At 40.1% G+C, this 25,828-nt stretch overlaps 1 protein-coding gene across 2 annotated transcripts in view; it reads left to right on the top strand.

Annotated features, from left to right (window-relative positions):
- The first annotated feature begins 15,879 nt into the window (after positions 1 to 15,879).
- The window catches only part of GPRIN3 (GPRIN family member 3), a 67,961-nt gene continuing 58,012 nt past the window's right edge, over positions 15,880 to 25,828 (top strand). For both annotated transcript variants that reach the window (XM_036245993.1, XM_036245985.1), the window contains exon 1: positions 15,880 to 15,991. The gene's annotated coding sequence lies outside the window, so the exon portion shown is untranslated. The remainder of the gene's footprint in view (positions 15,992 to 25,828) is intronic.

Here is a 25,828-nt window from a genome sequence, read left to right as displayed (position 1 = left end):
TCAAGGAATGCCAGCAACCTCTAGAAGCTGGAAGACTCAAGGAACAAATTTTCCCCTAAAGCGTCTGGAAGGAACCAGCCTGCCTGAGCCTTGATTTTATTCCCGTAAGTCTCGTTTCAGACGTCTGACCTCCAGAACTATGAAAGAATAAATTTGTGGTTTTATGTCACTCAATTTGTGGTAATTTCTTTCGTGGCAGCAGGAAACATACAAAAAGTAAAACCAAGCTAAGTAATACTACAACCGAATTTCTATTTTTTTCATGAGTTCCATGAGAGCTGGGAGTTTCATATTCCTAGAACTTAGAACAGTTCAAGAAACAGAGCATATGTCAAAAATAATAATGAAAAGCAGTGAAGCACTGAATGTTCATTTTAATAGCTTGACACTTAAGAAAGACAGGAGAATTAACAATGAAGCTCAGCGGACTGAGTGTCGTCCCATAGACTGAGAGGTCCAGGTTTGATTCCCAACAGGGCACATGCCCGAGTTGTGGGCTTGATCCCCAGTAGGGGGCATACAGAAGGCAGTTGATCAATATTTCTCTCTCTCCCTAAAAAAATCAATAAAAACATTTTTTTTTTTTAAAGAAAAAAAAAATGAAGCCACAGGAACATTTCTGTGAGGAGAAAATAATGTTTAAAAATGCTTTAGAGCCCTGGCCAGTTTGGTTCAGCGGTTAGAGCATCGACCTGTGGTCCAGAGAGACCCAGGTTCAGTTCCCGCTAAGGGCATATACTTCGGTTGCAGTTTGTCCCCGGCCCTGGTTGAGTCGTGTGGGTGGCAGCCACTCAATGTGTTCCTTTCACATCGATGTTTCTCTCTCTCTCTTCCTCCCACTCTATCTGTACAAAAAAAAAAGGAAAAAATGTCCTCGGGTGAGGATAAAAATAAAAAATGCTTTAGAAACTACACAAATAAACTATATTTTAGCAGTGTGCCTACATCCAAAGATGCAGATGTGGGGAAATTATGATATATATTTCAAGGTGAACTTATTCATTATTCAATCAAATGCTCCCATATCCAAGCGCTTTTCTCATATAATCTTTTGTTATTTATGAAAGTAGCCAAAACTTCAGTTCCACTAAATAAACTACATTTTTTTCTTCTTCCACACTTTTGATCACTCCTGATATTCTTCTTGGAACTGAGCAGGGAAAGAGGGAACCGGGGCCTTGTTGTGGGAAAAAGACTGAAGCTTAAGTTTCAGCTTGAGGTTCCTCTTTTTCCCCCAAACTCTAGCTGCCTGTGCTCTGTAGTGCCTCATGCATAGCTCATGCCTACATGGAAATCAACTGCTTATGCATCTGTCTCCCCCACAGGACCACGGACTCCTCCTGGGCAAGGCTATGTATTATTCAATTTTGTGTCCTCATCGCCTGGTATGATGTCTGGCTTAGGAAAGAATCATAACAAAAGTCTGCTAGTCAAAACTGTTCAGTAATTTTGAAGATGACTTCTTGCAGCAAGAAAATTTACCCAGCAAAAAACATATAATCCACTTAAACTTACTAAGAAGTTTTAGTAAGAATTTGGTCAAATATTATGTCTCCCAACTCATTCTGAATCATAAGATTGAAAACAAAATCATTTCTTGAATCATGTATAATTAATGCAGTGGTTATTAGAACTGGATTCTTTGTTTTGAATAAGTCATTATGACGTAGTACAGTTATAATAGTTGTGTTCTATATGTATGTTGTGCTACATTGAGATTCCTTGAATAACTGATATACACATTCATGTCACTTCACTCATTTTATGAGATTTAGAACATAATCTTATTTTAAATGATGAGAGAGATTTTAGTGTTTGTTAGTTTTTAACTGTTGAATTCATGAGCGAAGAAGCCAGGCCTAATGTTAACATTATTGCCATAGGGAAAAAAGATCCACTTCACATGGATATGTTTTATCATCTAAGTTCTAGAAATGTCCCACAGAGAATCATGGAGATTCATTATAGTAAATGTATAATTATGGAGAGAGGGGACTCTTGGAAATAACGAATACAAACAATTACCCATTAGATAATTAAGCAAATCAAGTATTTTTTATTAACTAGTAAAGTCTTTTCTTGCATTCAACCTTCATGTGTATAAAAGGTTTTCATATCTGGCAACACCTAGACAAGTGTAATCTTGTCAGTGACACCAGCCATCTACAAAAAATAAAATACATTATCTATGTATCTATACTTTAGGGATCCCCTATGTACAGGTATGTACTTTTTTTAAGGTATATGCGCACACATATACATGCATAGATGCATATCATTTTATATATACATATATATGACTTTCCATTATATATATCTTCATGTTTAGCGTGGTTAAATCAATGTCTCCCACAGGAGGGAATCATGTCTTTATGAAGTTCTGTTCCATCATGTTTCTTGTACTTTAGATTGGTCCTGCCTTCACCCATTCAAGAAAGCAGCCTTAACACATGGCTGCCAAACTAGGTGTGAGTCCACAAAATGTATTTGGCCTATTTCTATTCAAATTCCCACATGAAAATCTGTGCTGTCTCGGCTGCCAACTGGATATCATGATGTTAATATAATCATAAATGCATATGAGTCTGTAAGTCTGTAAGAACCAAATATAGCCTAAATTTCTCTAGAGTCATCAGCCCATTGACTCATCAATGATGAGCAGTGTAGTGACTAAAGGTTTCAGAAAGCAAAGTGAGATACCTGGTACAATTCTACTCTCGGGCAAAGTAAGAGGAAAGAGAGAATAAAAAGAACCACTTTTCTTTCATGTTCCCTACCATTCTGGAAGAGCTGTCAGGTAAATAAAACCTCCCGTTAGGTACAAATCCAGGTGGCACAATTTACACTGAATATAATTTATGTTGTACTTCTTAAGTTGTGCAATTTCATGATAACTAGATAAACATATTCAATCTGGAGCAAACTGAATACATTCATTAATCCACAAACAATATGCTTATGGCATGAGTTTATCCATTCATTAATTCAGCACATATGAATGATTGATGTGGTGGTGATGAAAATGCCAAACCACTGCTTATTCTTACCATATTTTCACAGCCATTACAAAAAAACAAAATTGGGAACTGTATCTTATTTTTAATTTATTTATGGTTTATTTTTTCTTTTGTAATGTGGTACTACTCATTTCCACCAGGAATCTTGACAGTTCTGCATTGAAAAATTATATTCTACCCAATATACTATAAGTTAGACCTGCCAAAAAGAAAGAGCAAGCAGCCAGCTGGCTAACTAGCTTTCTATTTTAGGCAGGGTCTCTTGGGGATGTAGTACCTGTGTGAAGCTAACACAGACCAGGTGTTCAGCTTTGCAGGTTGGTAAAATCAAATCTACCAGTTCTCCCCAAACGTGATCAAAGTTTGCAGAAATTATTTGGACTAGAAAACTCACAAGAGATGGACATGCAAAGCAGAGCATCAATTTAATTCTATAGGTTGACATACTTGGCAGGATGAGTGTCATTGATCAGTATAATGGACCAAGGAAATTCAATTGCGGGTGAAAAGGTCGCTCATGAGCTCAGCCTTAGAATCATGGGAGTTAAGATGTCTTAAAAAGTATTCCATCAGGCTAAACTAATTGTAAAAATAATATATTTAAACAGCTTTATTGAGACATAATCTATTGAGGTATAATTTAATGAGACATAATTCACATACCGTATAATTCACCCTTTAAAATTCTACAGTTCAGTGTTTTTAGTATATTTATAGGGTTGTGCAACCATCATCCCTATCTAATTTTAGAATATTTTCATCACCCCTAAACCCCATACCCATTGGAAATCACTTTCCATTTCCATGTCCCCACAGCCCTATAGCCATATCTGTCTCTATGAATCTGTCTATTATGGACATTTTATATCAATGGATCCTACAGTGTGTGGTCTTTTGTGGCTGATTTATTTCACTTAGCATAATGTTTTCAAGGTTCATCCATTCTGTAGCATGTATAAATACTTTGTTTCTTTTTATTTCTGAATAAAATTGTATTTTATGAATATACTAAATTTTATTTATCCATTTATCAGCTTATGGATATTTGAGTTGTTTGATTACTATTAATAAGGCTGTTATGAATATTTGTGTACAACTTTTTGTGTAGATGTATGTTTTCATTTCTCTTGTGTGTATACCTAGAGTGAAATTGCTGGGTTATATGGTAACTCTATGTTTAACCTTTTGGAGACCTGCCAAACTTTTCTTCTAAAAGAGCTGCACCATATTTTATTCCCATCAGCAATTATGATAGTTCTAATTTCTCTATATTCTCACCACTACTTATTTTGTTGTTGTTGTTTGATAGTAGATATCCTAATAGGTGTGAGGTGGTATCTCATTGTGGTTTTCATTTACATTTCTCTATAGCTAATGTAGTTGAACATACTTCCATGTGCTTATTAGCCATTTGGATATCTCTGTTGGAGAAATAGCTATTCAGATGCATTGCCCATTTTTTTAATTGAAGCATGTATCAGTATTTCCTTCTTTTTGTTACCAAATAATATTATATTGTACTGATATACCAATTTTATTTATCCTTCATCAGTTGATGGGCATTGTTAATTTTTTTTTTTGCATTTTTATGGAGAATGTTGGTGACATCATCAGGATGGAAAGGGGAGAACATTTAGACTAGAGAAACTATCTTAGTTCATGGGCCTGACTTAGGAAAAAGTAATAGTGTCTGAAAGAATGGGGTAACTTTTCTTTCATAAGCTAGCATCTTTATTTAAGGTCATGGGGGGGGGGGGTGGAACACTATTAGAAGTAAATGAAGCAGGACAATCATAGTGGTTATACTTGAAGCCATGTGCTAATTGCGTTCTCTTTCCAGGAGGTCCATCCCATTCGAGCTGGACTTCACCCAATTACTGGAGAAAATTGCACCTAGGTACCATCAGCCCATTGCCCTTGAAGAAAAGGGCTAAGGAGGGTTAGGGTCTCAAATAAGCAGGCTGGAGTGCCAGCAAAGAAACCATTATTGGGAAACAAGACAGAAATGGGACCATATGGACCAAGAAAACTTAGGTGAGAACAAAGAGGAAGGTTGATCATCATTGCAGATATGGTGGTTCCAGGCCCACCTCAGTCATTCCATGTTCAATGTGGAAATTCAGTGAGATTATTTCCATATCTCACCAGTCGGAGGGTGCAAATCTACTGCCTGTCTTGGTCAGACCTTGTTTGGGGACTGAAAAGTTTGAGGTAAAAAACCTGAGAGTTGCCCTGGCTGGTTTGGCTCAGAGGCTAGAGCGTCGACCTGCGGTCCAGAGAGACTGGGTTCAGCTCCCGCTAAGGGCGTGTGCCTCGGTTGCAGTTTGTCCGCCGCCCTGGTTGGGTTGCGTGGGTGGCAGCCACTGTATGTGTCTCTTTCATGTTGGTGTTTCTCTCTCTCTCTTCCTCTCTCTCCCTCCCACTCTATCTGAGCAAAAAATGGAAAAATGTCCTTGGGTGAGGGGAAAAAAAAAAACCTGAGAGTTGTAATGACATGGAGCAAGAAAAAGGCCGTGACTCTTAAGCCTCTTCAGTCTTCAGTCAAAGGATACATTCCATCCTACCTTCTCTGTCTGTCTGTTGTCTACCTGTCTATCTTTCATTTGTCTATTTTGCTCATCAGAAAGAAGTACTAACTCCTCCTTTGAACCCTTTCTTGGAACGGATTCCTGAACCTTTACTCTAATACCAAATGAGAAGGTTGATTTGTATCTAGGAGCGATACAAAAAAAAGTAATTAAACCCCAGAACTATCCCCAGTCTGTGGAGAGGACCCTGTTATAAAAGCCCTGCTGAGGGAACAGCGGGTTTTAGCTTTTATCCCAAGTTAACCCCGGGTCAATTGCTAAAAGGTGAAAAGCCGTGCTAGAATCCTTGTATGGTAGAAATTGTGATTTCTCTAAGTTCTCTCACTCACCTCTCCCCAGTACCGTGTATGTATATTGACATAAGTTAAATGTACATACAAACTTTCACCACTCTAGGCACCTTTCTTTTTTTAAAAAAAAAATTTTTTTCTTTATTGATTTGAGGGAGAGAGAGATAGAAACATCGATGAGAGAGAACACCAATTGGCCACCTCCTGCATGACCCCACTGGGGATCAGGCCCATAACACTGGCATGTGCCCTGACTGGGAATTGAACCAGCAACCTCTTGGTGCATGGGTCTATGCTCAACCACTGAGCCACATTGGCCAGGCTCTACACACTTTTCTTTACATTAGTTATATTCTAGTCCATTTTGCCTGAGGACACCCTACAGATGTTGAGTGAATTAATCCTGAAACCCCTTCTTGTTTTGGTCAATGGCATTTTTTTTTTCCTACCATGTGGTATCTTTTATAGTTTTTTCTTTAATTTATTTTTGTTACAGATGTTTCTCCTTTTTTCCCCATTGATACCCTCCTCCCCACTCCCCCACCCCGTCCCCAGCTTTGTTGTCCATGTCCATCAGTTATGCGTACATCATGTAAGTTCTATGTTTTATCTCTCCCCCCACCCCCTCTTCAGCGGATTGTCAGTCTGTATCCTATTTCCACATCTCTGGGTCTACCCTGTTCCTCAGACTGTTATGTTCATTATATGCCACAAATAAGTGAGATCATGTGATATTTGTCTTTCTCTACTTGGCTTGTTTTGCTTAGTATAATACTCTCCAGGTCCCTCCATGTTGTCTCAAAGGATAAGAGATCTTTTTTTTTTTATAGCTGCATAGTACTCCATTGTTTATAAGTACCACAGTTTTTTATCCATTCATCTAATGATGGACACTTGGGCTGTTTCCAGATCTTAGTTCTTGTAAATAGTGCTGCTATGAACATGGAGGTACATATATTCTTTCTGATTGGTGTTTCAGGCTTCTTAGGGTATATTCCTAGGGTCACTGGGTCAAATGGCAAACAATTTCTAATTTTTTGAGGTAACAGCATAGTGTTTTCCATAGTGGCTGCACCAGTCTGCATTCCCACCAGCAGTGTACTAGAGTCCCCTTTTCTCCACACCCTCACCAACACTTGTTTGATGATTTATTGATGATGGCCATTCTGACAGGTGTGAGGTGATACCTCATTGTTGTTTTAATTTGCATCCCTCTGATGATTAGTGATGTTGAGCATTTCTTCATATGTCTCTTGGCCATTTGTATGTCCTGTTTGGAGAGGTGTCTATTCAGCTCCTCTGCCCATTTTTTTAATTGGGTTCTTTGTCTTCCTTTTGTTGAGTTGTATGAGTACTCTATGTATTTTGGAAATTAACCCCTTATCTGATGTATCATTGGCAATGATGCTCTTCCATAGTGGGTTCCCTTTCCATTTTGATGGTTGTTTCTTTTGCTGTGCAGAAGCTTTTGAGTTTGATGTAGTCCCATGTGTTCATTTTGTCCTTTGTTTCTGTTGCCTTAGGTGATGTATTAGAGAAAATTCTGCTGTGTATGATGTCTGAAATTTTGTTGCCTACATTTTCTTCTAGGATTTTTATGGATTCATGGGTCACATTTAAGTCTTTTATCCATTTTGAGTTTATTCTTGTGTATGGAGTAAGTTGATGGTCTAGTTTCATTTTGTTTGTTTGTTTGTTTGTTTGTTTGTTTGTTGCATGTAGCTGTCCAATTTTCCCAACATCATTTATTAAAGAGGCTGTATTTACTCCATTGTATGCTTTTGCCACCTTTGTCAAATATTAATTGAGCATAATGTCTTGAGTCAATTTCTGGGTTCTCTCTTCTGTTTTACTGGTCTATATGCCATCAATGGCATTTTTTATAGAGATGTAGAATGCACCCTAATCTCTCTGGGAACTATCGAACTATTGTATTCAATAGTTAACCAATATTAATTTTAGCATATCCACTGTGTGCTAGGTACTGTGCCAAGTGCTAAACATCAACCAAGAAAAAAGTCTTGTCCTCAAAGAGATGATAGTCTAGAAGTGTTGGTATAGTGAAAGATAAGTGCGTAAGGAAATACCAAGTGCTAAACAGGTAGGTGCTTTAGGAACACAAATGGGGTAAGTATTTAACCCAATCCCAGAATCTCAAATAGCCTTTTCAGAGGAAATGGCTTTACTTGAGGTATAAGAAATATACAGACATTGCCCTGGTCAGTTTTGCTCAGTGGTTAGAGTGTTGGCCCATAGAACAAAGAGTCGTGAGTTCAATTCAGGTCAAGGGCACAAACCTGGCCCCGGTTGTGGTCATACAGGAGGCAGCCAATCGATGTCTCTCTCTCTCTTTCCCTCTCTCTTTTTTTATCTCTCTCTTCCCCTCCCACTCAATCTGAAGATAAATAGAAAAATATCCTCAGGTGAGAATTTTAATATATATATATATACACACACACACATTAGCTAAATGAATGGGGCTCTAAGAGGAGCCAGAAAACCATCCCAGAGGGAACAACCTGAGAGAAAGCACTTAATCCATTTAAGGGAATGTATCCAGCAGTTGAGGATGTGTATCCGTCATTCAGATTCTTTTTCTTGGGAAGTGTAAATGCAAGTTGTTCAGAGAGAAGGAAGATTCAAGCAATAGCATTATAAGCAGAGACACAGAAAGAAGCACAGTTAAAAGGTCCTTCAGAGGCTTCTGAAAAAGAAGTAACAGCAGATGGCTGCTTCTAGAGGGACAGGGTGACCAAGTCATCAGAGAGCTTCTCATTGGGCCATAAGCATCACTTTTGATGACTGAATCTGCTGCTATGTCCTAAGAAATATATTAAATCTTTCGGTGCAGCTGTTGTAAGAGTCTGTAAGAACTCTTCAGTTACCAGAGACAAATCCAACTTGAGAAATGATTGAACAATGTAAAATTCCATGGTAGAATTTGAGTTCAAGTTCTAAATTATATCACCAGAAAAAGAACTCCACCTTTTTCTCTGCATCTTTCAACTCTGCTTTTCTTTCCTTTGTCTTCATGTCTCCTTCATGCAAACTTTCTCCAAGTGGTCCCCACAAGCAATTCCAGATTTACATTCTACCAGGTGAGGACCTCACCTTCCCCAGGAGTTCCAGCAATGGTTTGGGTCTTGCTTCCATTAGGAACCAATCACCGTGGCCAGGGACTAGTGGTTCCTATGCTCTGACCTTGATCACAGGTTCACCCCTGAGTCAGGGTCAGCCCCACCTAATCACATGGCCTGAGGTATGGTTCCTCAATGGAAAATTGAGATGCAGTCATCAGCAAGGGATGAATAGAAGTCGAGAAGACCGAAACACCAGCTGCTTTCCTTAAACGGCTTCTTGTATGTCTTTACTTCCCTGTGTCCTTTAAACTAATCCTACATAGCTAAGGTCAACTGAGTACATCTTTTGCTCCTCATAGCCTAAAGTTTCTAGCAAAAATAATCATTTGAAAAATAGTCCTGTATGAAATAGACTTTCTACATGTATGACATACAGTTTTTAAATAGTAGGCAATGGTTATGTAGAAATGGCCAAATGTAAGCACCAAACACTTCCAACATTGCATGCCCAGGAAGACAGCACAGGCACAACCCAGTTTTCAGAGCCTAAAGCAAGTTAGGACTCCTCCCCTCTCTTAAAGTTAGCTGAATATCTTTCATTATGTAATAATCACTCCATCTTCTCTCACTCTAGTGAAATCTAGTTATATATTTTTAAATGCTTAGTACAACTGGAGCAGAGTAAATCCTTTAAAAAATTGAGTTTGCCTTGCCCTGGCCTGTTTGACTCAGCGGTTGGAGTGTCAGCCTGCAGACCTGAGAGTCCCGGGTTCGGTTCCCGCTAGGGGCACGTACCAAAAACAAACAAACAATGAAAAATTGAGTTTGCCTTAAATTCTACAAATGTTAATAGGCAAGGGGCAATGTGCCAAGTTTGATCATAGATAAATAATATAATGCAGAGACTTGGTCCTCATGGGACTCAGAGTTTATTTAAGGAGACAAATAAATAAAAACAAATTACGGCATAATATAAAAAAGAATGATACCAGGTACCAGATACATCTAGTATTACAAAAGAAGAAGTAGTTAAGCGTGGGAATGGGTGGCGTGGGCAAGGGTTCCTGGAGGAGGTGATAGCTAAACTGGATTTTGACAAATAAATAGAAATTTTGTAAGTGGCTACAAGGAAAGGCCATTTTAGGAGAAGGGTAGAGGAGAATACAAATAAAAGCAAAGTCATGGTGTTGTGGAACAAGATACTAGTGTGTTATAAAAACTATTATTGCAGGAATAAAAAATGTGAATTTAGGGAGCAACAAGAGATGACATGGGTAGGAAAAGCAATGATCTGAGTGTCTCTCATTCAATCAATTAAACAAGCCTACTTTAAAAGTATTTCAGATGGAGCCCTGGCCAGTTTGACTCAGCAGTGAGAGTGTTGGCCCACAGACCAGTGAGTTGTGGGTTTGATTCTGGTCAAGGGCACAGTACCTCGGTTGTGGTTCATCCCCAGCCCTGGTTGGGGTCGTGCGGGAGGCAACTAGTCTATGTGTCCCTCTCATGTCGATGTTTCTCTCTCTCTGTGTCTCTCTTCCTCTCTCTTCCCCCCACTCTATCTGAACAAAAATGAAAAAAAATATTCTCAGGTGAGGATTAAAACAAAAGGATTTCAGATGGTGATAATCTAAACTTTTAACAGCAGGGCATTGATTAAGTATACAAAAGAATACTAAGTATGACAAAAAAAAATGATGCTGCAGAAGACTATGTAATATCAGGGAAGGGGAGGGGAAGGAGAGGAGTGGGGAAAGGAGGAAGGAAGGAAGGAAGGAAGGAAGGAAGGAAGGAAGGAAGGAAGGAAGGAAGGAAGGAAGGAAGGGAGGGAGGGAGGGAGGGAGGGAGGGAGGAAGGGAGAGAGGAAAAAATGTAGAAGCCTAATGGCTTGCCATGGTCTTCCAGAAATCCAAATGCAGTCAGGAAACATCAAAATGGATTTTAATGTGAGTCTTTACTGATTCTTCTGAAAAGGGGTGATCCTAGAGCCTACCTTTCTTCTCTTCTGTCTTACTAATAGAACCTCAGTTTTGATTGTGGCACCAAGATGTCACTTTCACAGCCTCCATGAGTAAGTCCGTGACCAAATTCTGGCCAATGACTTGGAAGTAGGAGAGTGGGTTCTGGGAAATGGATTTTCTTTCATGAACAACCATTGGGATTCTTTTCTTTTTATTGTAGAGAACAAACATAAAAAAAGTTTTTTTCTCTACCCTCCTAGGTTACCAACAAGGGCCCAACAAATTAGATAAAAGACAAATTAACAAGAGAAAAGGAAACAGAGCTTATTAACATATGCAGCCTGAATAGATGCAAAACAAGTTCAGTAATGAGTAACTCAAAGGGGTGGTCAGAACTTGGGCTTATATAGCATCTTAACAAAGAATAATAAATTTGTAGAGCCGTGATACGATGTAAAAGAGGTATAGGTTTTGAGGGGTGGCAAATTGTGGGAAGGAGACCTAGTGGAAGACATGGGTTATTTTAAGAAGATTTCTTTCCAGACCCATTTTGGTGCCAACTTTCCATCTTCCCCAGAAGAGAGGATTCATGGTTGTCCTCATATCTCAGACGTTTCTGCTTTTTATCAGATAAGGGAAGCTCAAAGAAGGCTTCTTTCTGCATCTGTTAATTCTCATTTGCCTCCAACTCAAAATAATACTCATGCCAAGGTAGCATATTTTGTTCTGGCATATTCAAAGTCCCTACACTATCTTGGATGTGGTTTGTAAGGGTATGATTTTTGGAGAGAGGGCTGCCATCTTGTAACCATGCCATGAATAAGTCTATTTAGACACCAGTATTGGGCAGAATGCAGGGATATAAAAGAAATAGAAGTTATGGTTTCTGAGTCCAAAAATCCTACAATACAGAGTGTCAAGACATGCACACATGAATTAACTGGAGAACAATTGCAAAAACACTGACAGTATTACTCAATGCCAACTAATGTAGAGCTCATGGCAGCCCTCCAGAATCTACTGTCAGTAGTAACTCCATGCTGCCAATGCAGCTAAACTGATGAAGTTTTCAGAAAAGATGTGTCATTTAGAGAAGATTATAGTCTCAAATTCTTCTTTTTAAAATACATTCCTGCCCTCATTTAAATACCACTAACAAGTCTTCACTCAGAAAGGAAACATAGTATCCAAAGAGCATTGGGCTGAACATTGGTAAAGGCACTGAACCACTGTGGGACACAGTGGTGGTCATTTAAACATCTGGCATTTGGGCCTGGCTGGTGTGGCTCAGTGGCTGAGTGTTGACCTATGCACCAAGAGGTCACTGGTTCGATTTCCGGTCAGGGCACATGCCCAGGTTGCGGACTCAGTCCCCAGTAGGGCACACACAGGAGGCAGCCAACAGATGTTCATGCTTCTCTCTCTCATGGATGTTTCTCTCCCTCCCTGTCTCCTCCTCTCTCTCTAAAAAGATCAATAAAAATTTTTAAAAATTAAAATAACACAACGAAACAAACAAAAAACAATCTGGCATTTTGGTGCCTGATTTGTAAATTGGGGATAATAATTCATCCAACAGATATTTACTGAACACTTAACAAATGTTAGACACTAGGCTTTAGGCAATTGGAATATAAAAGTGAACAAAAGAGACTAAGTCCCTGCCATCATAGACAGTAGATATATAATAAACATATACTTTATCAAGCGGTAGTAGTAAATCCAGCGGACAAAATGAAAAGCAGGGTAAGGAAGAACAGGTAAGTGGGGAGGAGAGCTGCTATTGTACATAGAGTGGTCAGAAAAATCTCTTTGAGAAGTGGCTTACATTTCCTTCCCCACGTGGTATGTGATATGTGTACGCACTTGCCTGCTTGTCTGGGGGCAGAAGGGAGGAAGTCAAATGACTGAAAATATGTAGAAAGTGCTTGTTAAATTACCACTATGTGAACATAAGTATTATTGTTATTATTATTAAGGATTAAGTCTAAACTCCTTAGCTTGACAATTAAAATCCTTCATAACACAACCTACCATTCCAGTTTTATCCCCATCTTCCCCCATATAAACCTAACTTCCAAATAAAATTTTCACTTTATATAATTTACTTGACAATTACCCATGTACCATCTCATGTTGCTTCTCCTATTGTTTCTTCTATTTTAGTCCTTCATTGTTTCATTTTTCATAAATTCTGTGTCCCCAAAGAACTTCTGTGTGTCAGAGTCTGTAAGTACCTTGAGCATAAAAGGTGTTTCATAATATTTATTGATTTTGTTTGACATACTGGTTTGGGTTTATCATCACTGAAAACAGTCACTCTGTTTGGAACTTGGTGTTATACTCAATTTTGAATGAATTTTGAATTGCCTGACTTATCATGGAACAGCGTAATCTTTGAGAAGCAAAATTTTGAAAAGGTATGTATTGTTAACAATGCCTTTAACTGTGGTTAGGACTTTCCCGAGGGATTTCCTCGGTGTCATTCAGACCACTGAGCAGCTCCTAATCTTACATGTCCTTCTCACGACCATGATCCTCCTCGTCCTAATGGCCTTTTCATGACCTTGGGGTATTTTTTTGTCAGTGTACGTTTCTTATTGTCTCTTGAATAACTTTCCAGTAAATTTTTCCATTTAAATAATTTCCCAGCAGCCTGAGAAATCAAGCAAAAGAGAAGAATGAGTAAGCATAGTAGAAACTACAGGATAAGTACTAAGTGAGGTTTTGGGAAGCATTATGACCTTTCAAAAATATCCACATCCTAATCACTGGGACTTATGAATATGTTACCTCACATGGCAAAGGGCCTTTGCTGATGTAATTAAGTTAAGGGTCTCGATATGGAGATATTATTCTGGATTATCCAGGTTGACCCAATGTAATCACGTGGGTCTTTAGAAGAGGAATGCTGGAGAGTCAGAGTCAGAGGAGATGAGAAGATAGAAATAGAGGTTAGAGTGATATGGTCACAAGCCAAGGAATGCGGGCTGATTCTACAAACTAGAAAACAAAAAACAAAAAAAAACAAAAACAAGGAAGGAACAGATTCTCCCCCTCAGAGCCTCCAGGGGAATGCATGGCCTTGCTGACTCTGACGTTAGTCGTGTAAGACCTATTTTCAGGCTTTGAAACTCCAGAACAATAAGATAATAAATTTGTGTTGTATTAAGCCACTAAATGTGTGGTAATTTGTTACAGCATCAATAGGAAACTAATACAGTGGAAGATTAAAAACAGCTCTGAACTAGAGATCTGTCACAATCTGGCCTTTACTAAATGCGTATTAGTTGTGTAATCTCAGAAAAATCACTGTACTTCAGTTTCCTGTAAAGTGAAATTATACCCGCCTTCCAGTCCTGTTGTGAAGACAGAAACAATTACTCATGTGAGCTCTTTGTACGGTGTTTTGTGTTCTACAAATGTTAGGTATAAAACTTTGACTTAAGGTTTGCTTAATGAGAGTGAGAACTGGAATAAAAACATGTGTCCTTAGTGGACCAATACCTTAAATATTACGCTAAAACTACTCCTGTAACAAATGTGCTGTTTTAGAAGTGGCCTACTGAAGGCATGGCCATCCAGCACACTTGTCACAGCCTTCCCTCCATCAACCGAATTGAATATGACTAATTGGTTGCAGAATCCTTTGCCAAAAAGCCAAGACACACCCCTAGAATTCTTCTTAACCCACCTTCAGGAAGTCAACTAGAGCTGGCATAAAAGAAGAAAGAAAGTTTGGACCTTGGCCAACAGCATGGGCATTTCCTGTGAGCATGTTGGAGATACAGATCCTGAGGCCCACCCCAGATCCACTGAATCAGAATCTGCATTTTGACAAGATCCTTGGGTGTGTCCTGTGTACTAGTTGAGAGAATATATTTTGGAGTGGTATGAACTCCAGCTGTGCAAATTACTATTGTGTGACCTCAAGCAGTGTCTAAAACATCAAAGCCTGTTTTCTCATCAATAAAGTGGAGAATAACACCAACCCCATCGGTTTGTTATGGGAATTTGAGAGGCTGAATATATAAGGCATTTTGCACAGTGCCTGCCAACAAATACTCAGTTAATAATAGTTCTTTTCACTGTATCATTTTGCACCATCTACAGCTGCTAACCAGACTACACATTCATTCAGTATTGCTGGAGCCTCTCAACAGGGACGATTTCCAAAGCTACCCACGCCCACGGAGGCAGAAGGAGTATGGGGAGGGGGACAGAAACGCTGTTGGCAATGCAGTCTCCAAATACCCAGGATACTGTACATTTTGCAACACCTATTAAACGTCAGGTGGTCTCCTTGCTTTCAGATCTTCACTGCGCAAGGCTTTATTAGAAACCGTCTGCTAGAGTCTAGACACAGCCATGGAGCCTGATGATCTGTGAGAGAGAGCAAGGGCCAAAATTCCTGCTGAGTCTCTCCCTGGCCCCAGCCCTTTACCGTAATTCCCTTCTTAACTTTCCATCTGCCGCTGGTCTCCTTGCAGCAGAACCATCACCTGCCAGCCCCTGCCTGCTCCCCTCCGGCGCGCAGCAGCAGCAGCGAGCGCTGGAACCTCTTCCCCGGGGACGGAGAAGGCTGGGCGGGGGCGCGGTGGGGGCGGAGCTCGGCGTCTCGCTGCCGCCGCCGCCGCCGCCGTGGCTGCCACCGCCTGCGAAGCTGCCTCCCTTTGCTCGGATGCTCAGGCTTCGCAGCACTGCCCTGCGTGAACAGACGGGTGCACCCCCGGCCTGACGGATGAGCAGCCCGGCACCTGAACCCCCACCTCCAATTTGGCCCTGTGCCCAGCGGCGACGACTGCAGCCCCGCGGTGGGGGCGGCCCCGAGGTCTCCGCCCGGCTGCTGCGCGCCGCCTCTGCTCTTTGCATAGTAATTTCAGTTCCTGCAAGCACCCCGCTCGCTCCCGGAACACGTCTGAAAAGAGCCGCCGCTCCCGAGCACACCGGAGCCATCCCGGTGGCGCCAAGAGCCGCTGCTTGGGATATGCGACGGGAAGCCCCCGCCACAGCGAAGGCAGTGGCCCCGCCGCGCCCGGGAGAGCCAGGCGTGAGCAGGTAGGCGACAGGGACCGCGGGTCGAGACGCCCCTGGCACCACCTCTGCCCAGTGTCCAACCCCGGGGGACTCGAGCGGAGGTGTGCTTGGTACTAATCGGGGATGGATTCGGTCTCGCATTGTGGCGATCCTTTGCCTGTTGCTTTTGTCCCTATCCTGTCCTGCGCTCCTGGAGGGTCTGTCTTTCTCGCAGGTGATGAATTTCTCTGCAAGGTCATTGCTCCCTTAGGCTCTGGCTTTGAAGGTAAATGGGAGAAGACGCAGCCGTTCTTGTTCTTGGGCAGGGGGATTTATAATCCGATGGTTCTGCACACTGTGACTATCCCAGTAGGTAGGGGTGTGTGTGTGTGTGTGTGTGTGGCCATACAACACTGGCATGTTTCTTATTTTCCTAGGCTTATTCCCTTTAAGGTCAAAACACTATAGTTGCATATAAAATATATGTGTTTATGTGTGTGTTTGTGTATACAAACACATTTACATATATATAGTCTTTCTTGAGATAGATTGAAAGAGAAGAAGGGCAGAGGTTGATAAAGGAAAATCACTGTAGAGACCTGTTCAGTATCTAGAGGTGAACTTTGGAACCAGATTAAATCAGGGTAGAGACTAGAGGCTATAAATGGGTCTTTGGAAATGGATTTTAGAAGAGCTAAAGATACTGTCAACCTTACACACAACAGATCTTCATGCTATCCAGGCAGATGTAAAAGATACAGGTAAAATTTCAGATGTAGCAATGGACAGGGAAAGGGGAGAGAGAGAAAAAAAGGGGAGTACTTAGACACTGGAAAGTGAATTTTGGGTGGTTGGAAGGCAGCAAGTCCCTGTCAGGTTTCAAGGGCCTTCTGGAGGGACAGTGGGAGAAATCTCCGCTTAGAATGTGGACAGTTCAAGGTTAAGATGATGTGAATGTCCAGAAAACAGCAGAGGCTGTGGGGGAGAGACAAGGGTTTGGGGGGAGGGGCGAGGGGAGAACCGAAGCTTGGAGAGTCACCAAGAAGCAACCACCTTTCATTAAGGTATCTTTTTCTTCCTATTAAACCCATACTTTGGATAGGCTCCATCTAAAAATTTTTCACAACATTTATTAATTAAAGATCCATTGGTCCATGTTTGCATTTTGTTTTTGCAAGGAATCTGGGTCATGGTGGGACTGGAAGTAGCTGAAGTGTTTACAACACCAGCAAGATTTGGAGAGAGAGTTGATTAAGGCTTAGCTTCATGAAATATTTACACATCTCTTGCGTGGGCTTTTGTTTGCTCTTGTTGGTGCTGCTGCATATTTTACTTTGGTAATGATTTGAGTGTACTTCTCTCAAATGTGCTTATTTTCCAGTTATAAACTATTGTTTCTTTCCATTGTATTCACCATTGGCTTGCCCTGAGTAACAACTGTGGGAATAAAGATACATGAGTCACAACATAAAGGCAAAAAAATCTTTTCAGTTGCTATCTGCAAATGGCAGTAGTTTGTATTATAGATTATTCTTTTGAATTAGAATCACAAGAACATTTTTCAAGTTTTTGTATGTTTCTAGTAGGGGGAATAGGTTGTTGATTCATAAACTGAAAAATAAGTAGTAATTGCTATTGCGAGTCTAGATGTTCTATCATTGGAATTTATTTTGGAAACAGTGCAGAGGAAGTCAGAGAGAGCCATGTAGAGTGTGTCGTGGTGTGCTGAGGCTTTACCTAATCACTAACTAGAATTCTCTGAAAATGACAAGGACAAAAATCTGAAGTACATAGCTTCATATGGGAAGTGGAGAATTGAAGCATGATATGAATCAGATCAGTCTCAACTAGAGGTCATGGTGCGTTCCAACAAGCTGTTTTTGAAATTTTGATTTATTTTATTTGCCTCGATACCCTTGCCCATTACACTTAATTATTTGTCCCTGTAACATCTCTTTGATTGTGCCTCAAGTATACACAATCCTTGGATACAGCTCTCCTTCACTGTATGAATTTTTCCATCACAAAACCTGCTTACAGGGAATACTGGTCATGGAAGCACAAAATCATAAGCGATTGGCCTCAGAGAGTCAAGATATACAATTCCAGTCCCAACTCACACTTGAGCTCTTTCAGGAGCAGCTGTTTCTACCCTTTACACACTCATTCATTGATTCATTCATGCATTCAGCATACATTTATCCTGAAATAAACACGTCTGAGGTTGTGAGATTGAAGAGTGAACAAGACACAGTCTCAGCCAGCAAGCCTTGGGAGAGACGGAATAACAGCTAGTGAAGTGCTGTGACAGGGTGCACACAGAATGTTATGGAAGCCAGGTTGTGGAGGTGGCGAGGACAAGAACAGTTCCCAAGGAAGGACCTCAAGAATAAGAGGAACTAGTCTGGTAAAGAGGAGAGATGGGACAGTCCTGGTACAATGACCAAATATGCAGAGCCCCAGGAAGAACAAGTAACTGTAGATGGTTGAAAAGCTGTGAGCAGGTAAAGATGGGAAGATGGAGAAGGGAGCAGATTCATCCTCAGGCTGAAGCCCAGAAGAGCCGCTAACTCATCTGCTCTGTCAATCATTTGATCCGGAGAAGTTAGGTAAATGAATTCATATGAGGCTCTATGTTGTTCACATTACCCAAGTTTATATGCTTCAACTATCTAGAGATTATATTTACTTTAGCTTATAATAGTTTGATTAAAAGGGAGTAGTGTCCTTAAGAAAATCACAGTTCTCTGTGCCTTGATTTCTTCGTCTATGAAATGTCTACCACTTACTTTGCATACTGTGAAAGTGACAAAGAATGAGGGAATGGAGATTCATTTTTTATAGAAATGCAGGGAATCTTATTTTTATAACAGTGCTCAAGGCAAAAGGATGAAAAATGCTGTGTATTCTAAGCATTTCACCGTCCCAGGTGATTCCAAAAGAGAAACTGAATGAACAAAAATGTAACTCAGGAACATTGGCTAAAGAAAGCCCAAAGGCACATACAGTTTAAAGGTATTTTTTTTTTAAGTGAGGGAAACACATACAGAAATCCCATAGTAATCAATAAGTGCCCTTCTAGAAACAGCCACAAACCATTGTCAAGTCAGTTTACTGGGTATGATAGCATTTTAATTAAAAAAAAAAAAAAAAATGAAAGAATAGAAGGATAAATACTATTATTTATTGAATCTTTAAATTAAATATATATATATTTATATGTATGTATACACTGGACTATGACATAAAAATGTGTATCTTACTATACATCATGTTTCAAAAAATCTGAAAGTTACTGCTATAAGTGAATCAAAAAATCCGATGCTTCCAGTGTGCAAGACCCCGAGAGTCAACTAAAAGATTGGATACATAATCATTTACACGAACTTCTGAAGAGCAGAATTGCCTGGAGACTGTATGACCTACCAGTAAATTCATGGCAGTGAAGTTAGAGGAGACGGAGCTCGAGGAGACGGAGTTCCTTGGGGAATGAATTAGTCTAGAGAGCTTCAAGAAGGAGGTAGAACTTGGGCTAGTTTATGAAAGATGGACAGGTCTGGGTGAGCAGTGAGGAAGAGGTGATGATACAGAAGGAGGAAGTAAAGAATGGCATAATGTGAGGTTTATTTAAGAATCATTTAGTTGCCCAGCTGGTGAAGCTCAGTGGTTAGCATCAACCCATGTACCAGGAGGTCGCCAGTTCAGTTCCCACTCAGGACACTTGCCCAGGTGGTGGGTCCAATCCCCAGTGTGGGGCATGCAGAAGGCGACCAATCGATGTTCTCTCTCATCGATGTTTCCATCTCTCTCTCCCTCTTCCTTCCTCTCTCTCTAAAATCAATAAAAATGAAAGAATCATTTCGGGCCCTGGCCAGGTAGTTCATTTAGTTAAAGAGTCACCTGGATATACCAATGTTGCAGGTTTGATTCTGGTCAGGGTGCTCGCTCTCTCTCTCTCTCTCTAAAAATAAAAAATAAAAAATAATTATTTAGAAAAGAAAAAATGAATATCAAGTTATAAGGAGAGAATTACAGCAGAATTTCTGTTTAGACTGAAATACCACTCAAGAGTTGCTATTTATTTTTTATCTAAGATTTCTTTTCCTAATACAGACTTTAAGAAAATCTGGACAGAATGACCGTAAACATCATAAATCTGTCATTTCCTGCCATCTTTTTATTTCTTTTGCAATAATTTCCAGGCTGGGACTTATTTCAACGGAATTTAATGGTTGAACTATTGAAATTATGTGACACACCATATTGTAGCATGATTATTTCATTTCTCAGAACACAAGTACAATCTTTAAAGTGGGGGCAAGGGTGATCAAGTCTTAAATTGAGCCAGTCCTTCAATTCTCAAGAAGTCTCCTTTGTTGAGTGCCTCATAGGTGCAAAGCCCAGTGCTAGGCACTGACTTTCCTGTGAAGGTGAACCGGACCACTTCGTACTGAGGACCCCAAAAGGAAGGGCAGATTCTGCTGGATTTTCTTTTTTGGGTTCTCTGTGGTACTTGTCCATCATTTTAGTTAAATACAAATGGTTCTGACTTCCCACGGTTTGACTTACGATTTTTCGACTTTCCGATGGTACAAAAGCCAGACACATTCAGTAGAAACCACACTTCAGATTCTGATGATATCCTCAACTTCTGGGACGCAGTGAGATACTCTCTGGAGATGCTGGGAAGCAGCAGCCATCTCAGTCAGCCACATCATCTCCAGGGTAAACAATGGATACCTTACAGTGGATTCATTGTGTTAGGGGATTTTGCCCAACTGTGAGCTAATGTAAGTGTTCTGAGCATGTTTAAGGTAGGCTGGGTGAAGCTGTTAGGGCCTGTGGGTAAGTTGTGTTAAATGCATTTCAATTTATGATATTTTCAACTTACTATGGGTCGATCTGGAGGTAACCCCATCTTAAGTCGAGCAGCATTTAAATAAGCAGTATTTAAATAACTGTGTATGCAATTTTAGAAATCAACATCAGTGTTTTGCTGTAGCCTAATAGTGATTTTGAGGAGATTAAATCAGAGCAGAAAGGCTTTACTTGTGTTTCTGAAAACCTTTGTTGAGCGTCCTTCAGCTCTCTGCCTCTCCTGTGGAATAAAGCACTGCTATGGTATTGATATCCTTTTAAGTAAACCTATACCTTTCACCAGAAAAAAAAAAAAAGTGCCAATTAAAATGGAGATTCCTGTGCTTAAATTAGGATGATTTGGAGTGCAGTCAAATACGAAAATTCCCTTTTTTAGGAAGATGCCCCGCACTTTTCATCTTCCTTCTCCACATCGAAATGTTTGGATTAGTGATTATCTAACTTTTTTGCATGAGTCAAGACTGAAATAATTTTAAAAAAAAAAACACTTTGAGGCTGCATTTGAATTGAAAAGACATTTATTAAATTTCATGGGGAAAAGGTATATGCCTTACAGTTTAGATTACTTACTGTCTTGACTGCCGGTGAGAAAAATTTCCAGAGCTTTTTAGCCAGGCGTATTGGAGTTGGCAACACAGTAACCGCTGTCTGATTTTTTTATGTCTGTAATTAGATTGTTGGCTTTATTTTGAAGCTAGCAGCATAATTTGGGGCCTGAATTTTTATTGCCAGGCAATAATAAATGACCTTTGCTGGAAGGTTAAATATGATGACCTATTGAATCTGAGTTCAAATCTGAAAAGTGGGGCTTAGAAATCTATATTTTACAATGATCCCAAAAGCATTCTAATAGCCAGATGTGGATATCACTGATTTGTCTAGACTTTATTTACAAGGGAATAAAAAGGTTACAGATGACTCTCAGGCAAGTGAATTAACTTGTCCTAAATAACCGTTAGAGCTGGGCCTAAAATCTAGAACTCTTCTAGCTGATTGCAGCTAAGGGGAGGAAGAGCAGGACCTGAAGAGAGGTCTGAGCATCTCCTGAGTGATGGGGGAAGGAAAGCAAACGATTTATGCAGTCCTTCTTCCAACATTGAGAGTAAAGGCAGTGAGTCTAAATGACAATGCAGTGATCTCTGTCCCCAGGGTCTGATGTGGCAGAAAAGTTGTGGGGATCAGCTATGTGATCTGAGGCAAGGAACTTTCTTGATTTTACACACAAGATTCCATTTAAAACTGGTGATTCTTGGATCCTAAACTCAGTGGCTACCCAGGTCTCCTCCAGGAAGATTGCTTTAGTAAGTAGTCACAGCCTGTGACAAGTGCAGAACCAAGCAAACCCTAAAAAACTCAAGGTGAGAGACTAAAAATCTATAGTCACAGGCGCCTCCAGGGACCTAAGCGTCATTGCTAAATCAGTGGACAGCTGGACAGAGCGTTCCAGAGCTCCTTAAAAATCACTTTTGCATTTACTGATTTCTGGGGGAAGGGGAGTTGCAGAGAATTGTTTTTGAGCTTGAGTTACAAATAGTTTGGCAAAGTGGGAAATCCAGTTTAGGGGGAATCATCAGGATGTTTTATGTGGTTGTTTTCTTGGTTGTTTTTTTCAGGATATTGATTTCTAAATAGCCTGGAATTAAAAGAACCATTTTTGTGTCTATAAGACACTCTTTCTTTATAATGTACAACTTTGGGTAAATGAAATGCTTGGGGGAGTTCAGTGTTTGTGTTTGCTCTATTTTCTGAGTAATCAGAGCATCATTTTTGTTTCAATTCTTGTTGACAATTTTTCTAAAATAGGCCCATGCCTATGTGTCTGCCTTAGTAAGTATATATGGCAGATATCATCAGGATTCAGAATTTTTCTTTGCCTCTGGCTTTTATTCTGAATTATGACTGTGTAGGGCAGCACTGCTGAATATAATATAGAAATTTTTTATTGTTTTTCTTCCTTTTTACTCTGAGATGAGTGTGCTTTCTTAGGATACACTTTGTAAAAATAAAAAAAGTGTTGTTGTTCAAAAATGCAAAAGATATTTGACTCATTGTGGGTTCCACTTCGTTGACTTTGGTCTTTGCCTTTGCCATTATGTCATTTTGGAACACCCATTTCTTTATCCTGCTTCCTCAAGTTTCTTCCAACAAGGTTTAAAGCTCAATTATGTCAGTAAACCCTCTGAGCTTCTTACAAGCTGTTTCTAACTACTGTTTTATACATAGCATGAATTTTTAATTTATACTTGATTACATTGTTCTCTAAGCATGCCTTTCTTTAAATCCTATAAATTTTCCTTGAAAAATGCAGGTAAAAATGAAGCAACTAGAATTTTAATGCTAATAAGAATTGTAATCAGAGCTGGGGTTAATAAATGGATGTATATTTCTCCTGCATCCTTGAATGAGTAAAAATTGCTTATGACAAATGGGTATGGAGGATTGGTCTTGTTTTCATGTTGAAAATGTTCTGAAAGCAGTCAGAGAGTAGAAATCTGTCAATGTCAGGTCAGGGGCTAAGCTCTGGTTAAGGGAGTGAAAAATGCCCGTGCAACCTCCTTTCACATTGGGGGTGACTTCTCACCTACACATATAGATTCTCAGAGCAGAAGAATGTTTTCCCATGAGCATCTCAGAGACCTGGTGCACTGTATTTAACCTGCCGAGGACCTCAAGTTTGAAGATGTAGGTATGAGATCAGAAATTGGAAACTGGCAGTCTGTGAGCCCAGCAGAAAGATCATGTTTTATTTGGCCTGAAGATATTTATTTTTAATTCAGCCAATGGTTAAAACTGAGAATATCTGTTATAAAAAAATGAAACACCAATCCACATTCTTTAGGCCAGAGCTGAATAACATTGTGTGCTACTTCTTTATTACACTACAGTCTCCACTACTCCCTACTGTCTCTCTGACACTGAAGCTTCACATAAGTCACTTGTACTCAACAGCTTCACTTACTGTTAGCTACCTAGAACCCATAGGCATTGAGTTCAGGAATCTGGACTAGATGTTTTCTCAGCTCCATTGAGCTCTACAATGCTCTGACAGTACTCATGAAATGATGTTACTGTACAAAGTGGAGAGAGCATTGCATCGAATGTGGTTAATTCCCATAAACTATAGTGAGAGTCTAAAAATTTTTATCATCAAAATAATATAGATTCTGTGAAAGGTTAATGAATACAAACTGAGTTGACCTGGTCTATGAGTAAGAGAATAGTGGAATGTTTTGTTTGTTTGCGTGCTTGCTTTTTTCTGTACATGTGGCCAAAAGAAAGAAAATAAAGAAGCAGAAAAACAGTTTTAACAATAATTTATTTATCCTTTAATTTGACCAGTGACTATAATTTTACATTGGATTGTTTTATGAATTTGTAAATACACCAGGTCTTTGTTTTATGTACAGCTCTTTAGGGTACACTTCAAGCTTGCAATAGCCTCCTGAGAGCCCAAAGCAGGTCTCAGTCTTCGAAGTAATGGTGCCTTCTATTTGATAGGCCTGGCCGTTGAGACTGAACTGTCAGAAGTACTATTGATTCATGTCCCAGTATGTGGCTGCGTCTGTAGAGCTGAGAAATGCACATCTAACGATGGCAGTTGGCTGTGCTTTCAACCCATCACTGCAGCTCGTCAGATCACTGCACAGCGCCTTCTGGCCTATTGTGTGGAACTGTTCATATGGCTAAAAATGAGGTGACTGGGTCAGGGCCGAGTTATTCATATTGTAAATCAAGGCACATGCCCTTTTGAGACAAGGTGGAAGGCTCAGGCAGTTCTCTAAAGTAGAGTCAAGTCTTAATAGCTTTCTGAAATCTCTCAATTCTTCTCAACGTCGGCTGCCAGTTTCCTTTTCAGGCACCCTTCACTGCATGCCACCCCCACAGCCTGCTGCCTACTTTACTTCTAAAACATCCTCACCTCTAATGGTTCATCCGAAGGTGTCGGTGCTTCAGCAGCTTCACTCCAAAAAGACAGTCCTGAGAACAGTCAGTGGAGGCCAACAGAGGACACAGTGCCCTCTCACTGACTGCGTTTCCTTTAGAGAGAGCGCATTTCCTTGTAGAAGGATGTCCAAGTCTGTAGGTCATTAGATGTCACCGCACCTGAAATATATCGATAATACGGGGTGTCTGTAGGTTCTATTGCATTTTGAAGATGAAACGTAGTTTAATAAACACTGGCTTTCTAATTACACTTTTATTGCGTAAACATTTTTGGGGACACCCTATATGTAAAACACCATAGGTGTTAAAAAAATTCTGTAGGGAGAAAGTCAGTTTTTTCTCAGTGATTTTAAATAACATAAATTTAGTTACACTGAATCTTTTATGCTCTCTAAAGGAAGAAACTTTTCTCCTAGTACCTTGGTGGTTATTTTGATGGTTAAAATTGTAATGGTGGGTTTTTAAAAGATCATCCCTCCAGGGTGCTTGTGGCTTTTGAGTGGTGAGTCTAGGTCTTGGGAAGGGATAATACAAGTTAATAACCTGAATTGGATTGAGAGTACATCTGTACTGCTGCTTTGCAAATCACAGAAGAGTATTCCTCAACGTGGAAAGAGAAATCTATTTAGGAGATGAAGTACAGAATGTGGAAGGTGGTTGGCAGAAGGCCCTGGTTCAGAGAAGATGAGTACTTGGATCATTTCATGAATTTGTACTTGAGTACTTGATATATATGTTAGACCCTGTGCTATGTGCCAGGGATTTAAAGTTGAACAAAATTATTTGAGAGTCTGAACTCTCAAATAATTCCCAGACACTGGACTAGATACACATTAATAAATATGGCACAGCAGAGTTAAAGTGGGTTCTTTTACTGGTCAGGATCTTTGGGGATTCCTCCAGCAGCCTAATGACGGAGGCTCCTTTCTCTGTCCCAACCAGGCACCCCTGAACCTCTCTCTTCCTTCCTGGAGGCTCTAGCAAGTCAGCTTTCTGTTTCTCTTCGCAGCTTCACCACCTGCTCGCCACACCTGGGTTCCTTTCTTCCCAGCCAGG

Source organism: Molossus molossus, unplaced genomic scaffold, assembly GCF_014108415.1.
Source record: "Molossus molossus isolate mMolMol1 unplaced genomic scaffold, mMolMol1.p scaffold_m16_p_1, whole genome shotgun sequence".
Classification (NCBI taxonomy): Eukaryota; Metazoa; Chordata; class Mammalia; order Chiroptera; family Molossidae; genus Molossus; species Molossus molossus.
The sequence above is the reverse complement of the archived record's forward strand: the minus strand, read 5'-3'. Positions and strand labels throughout refer to the sequence as shown.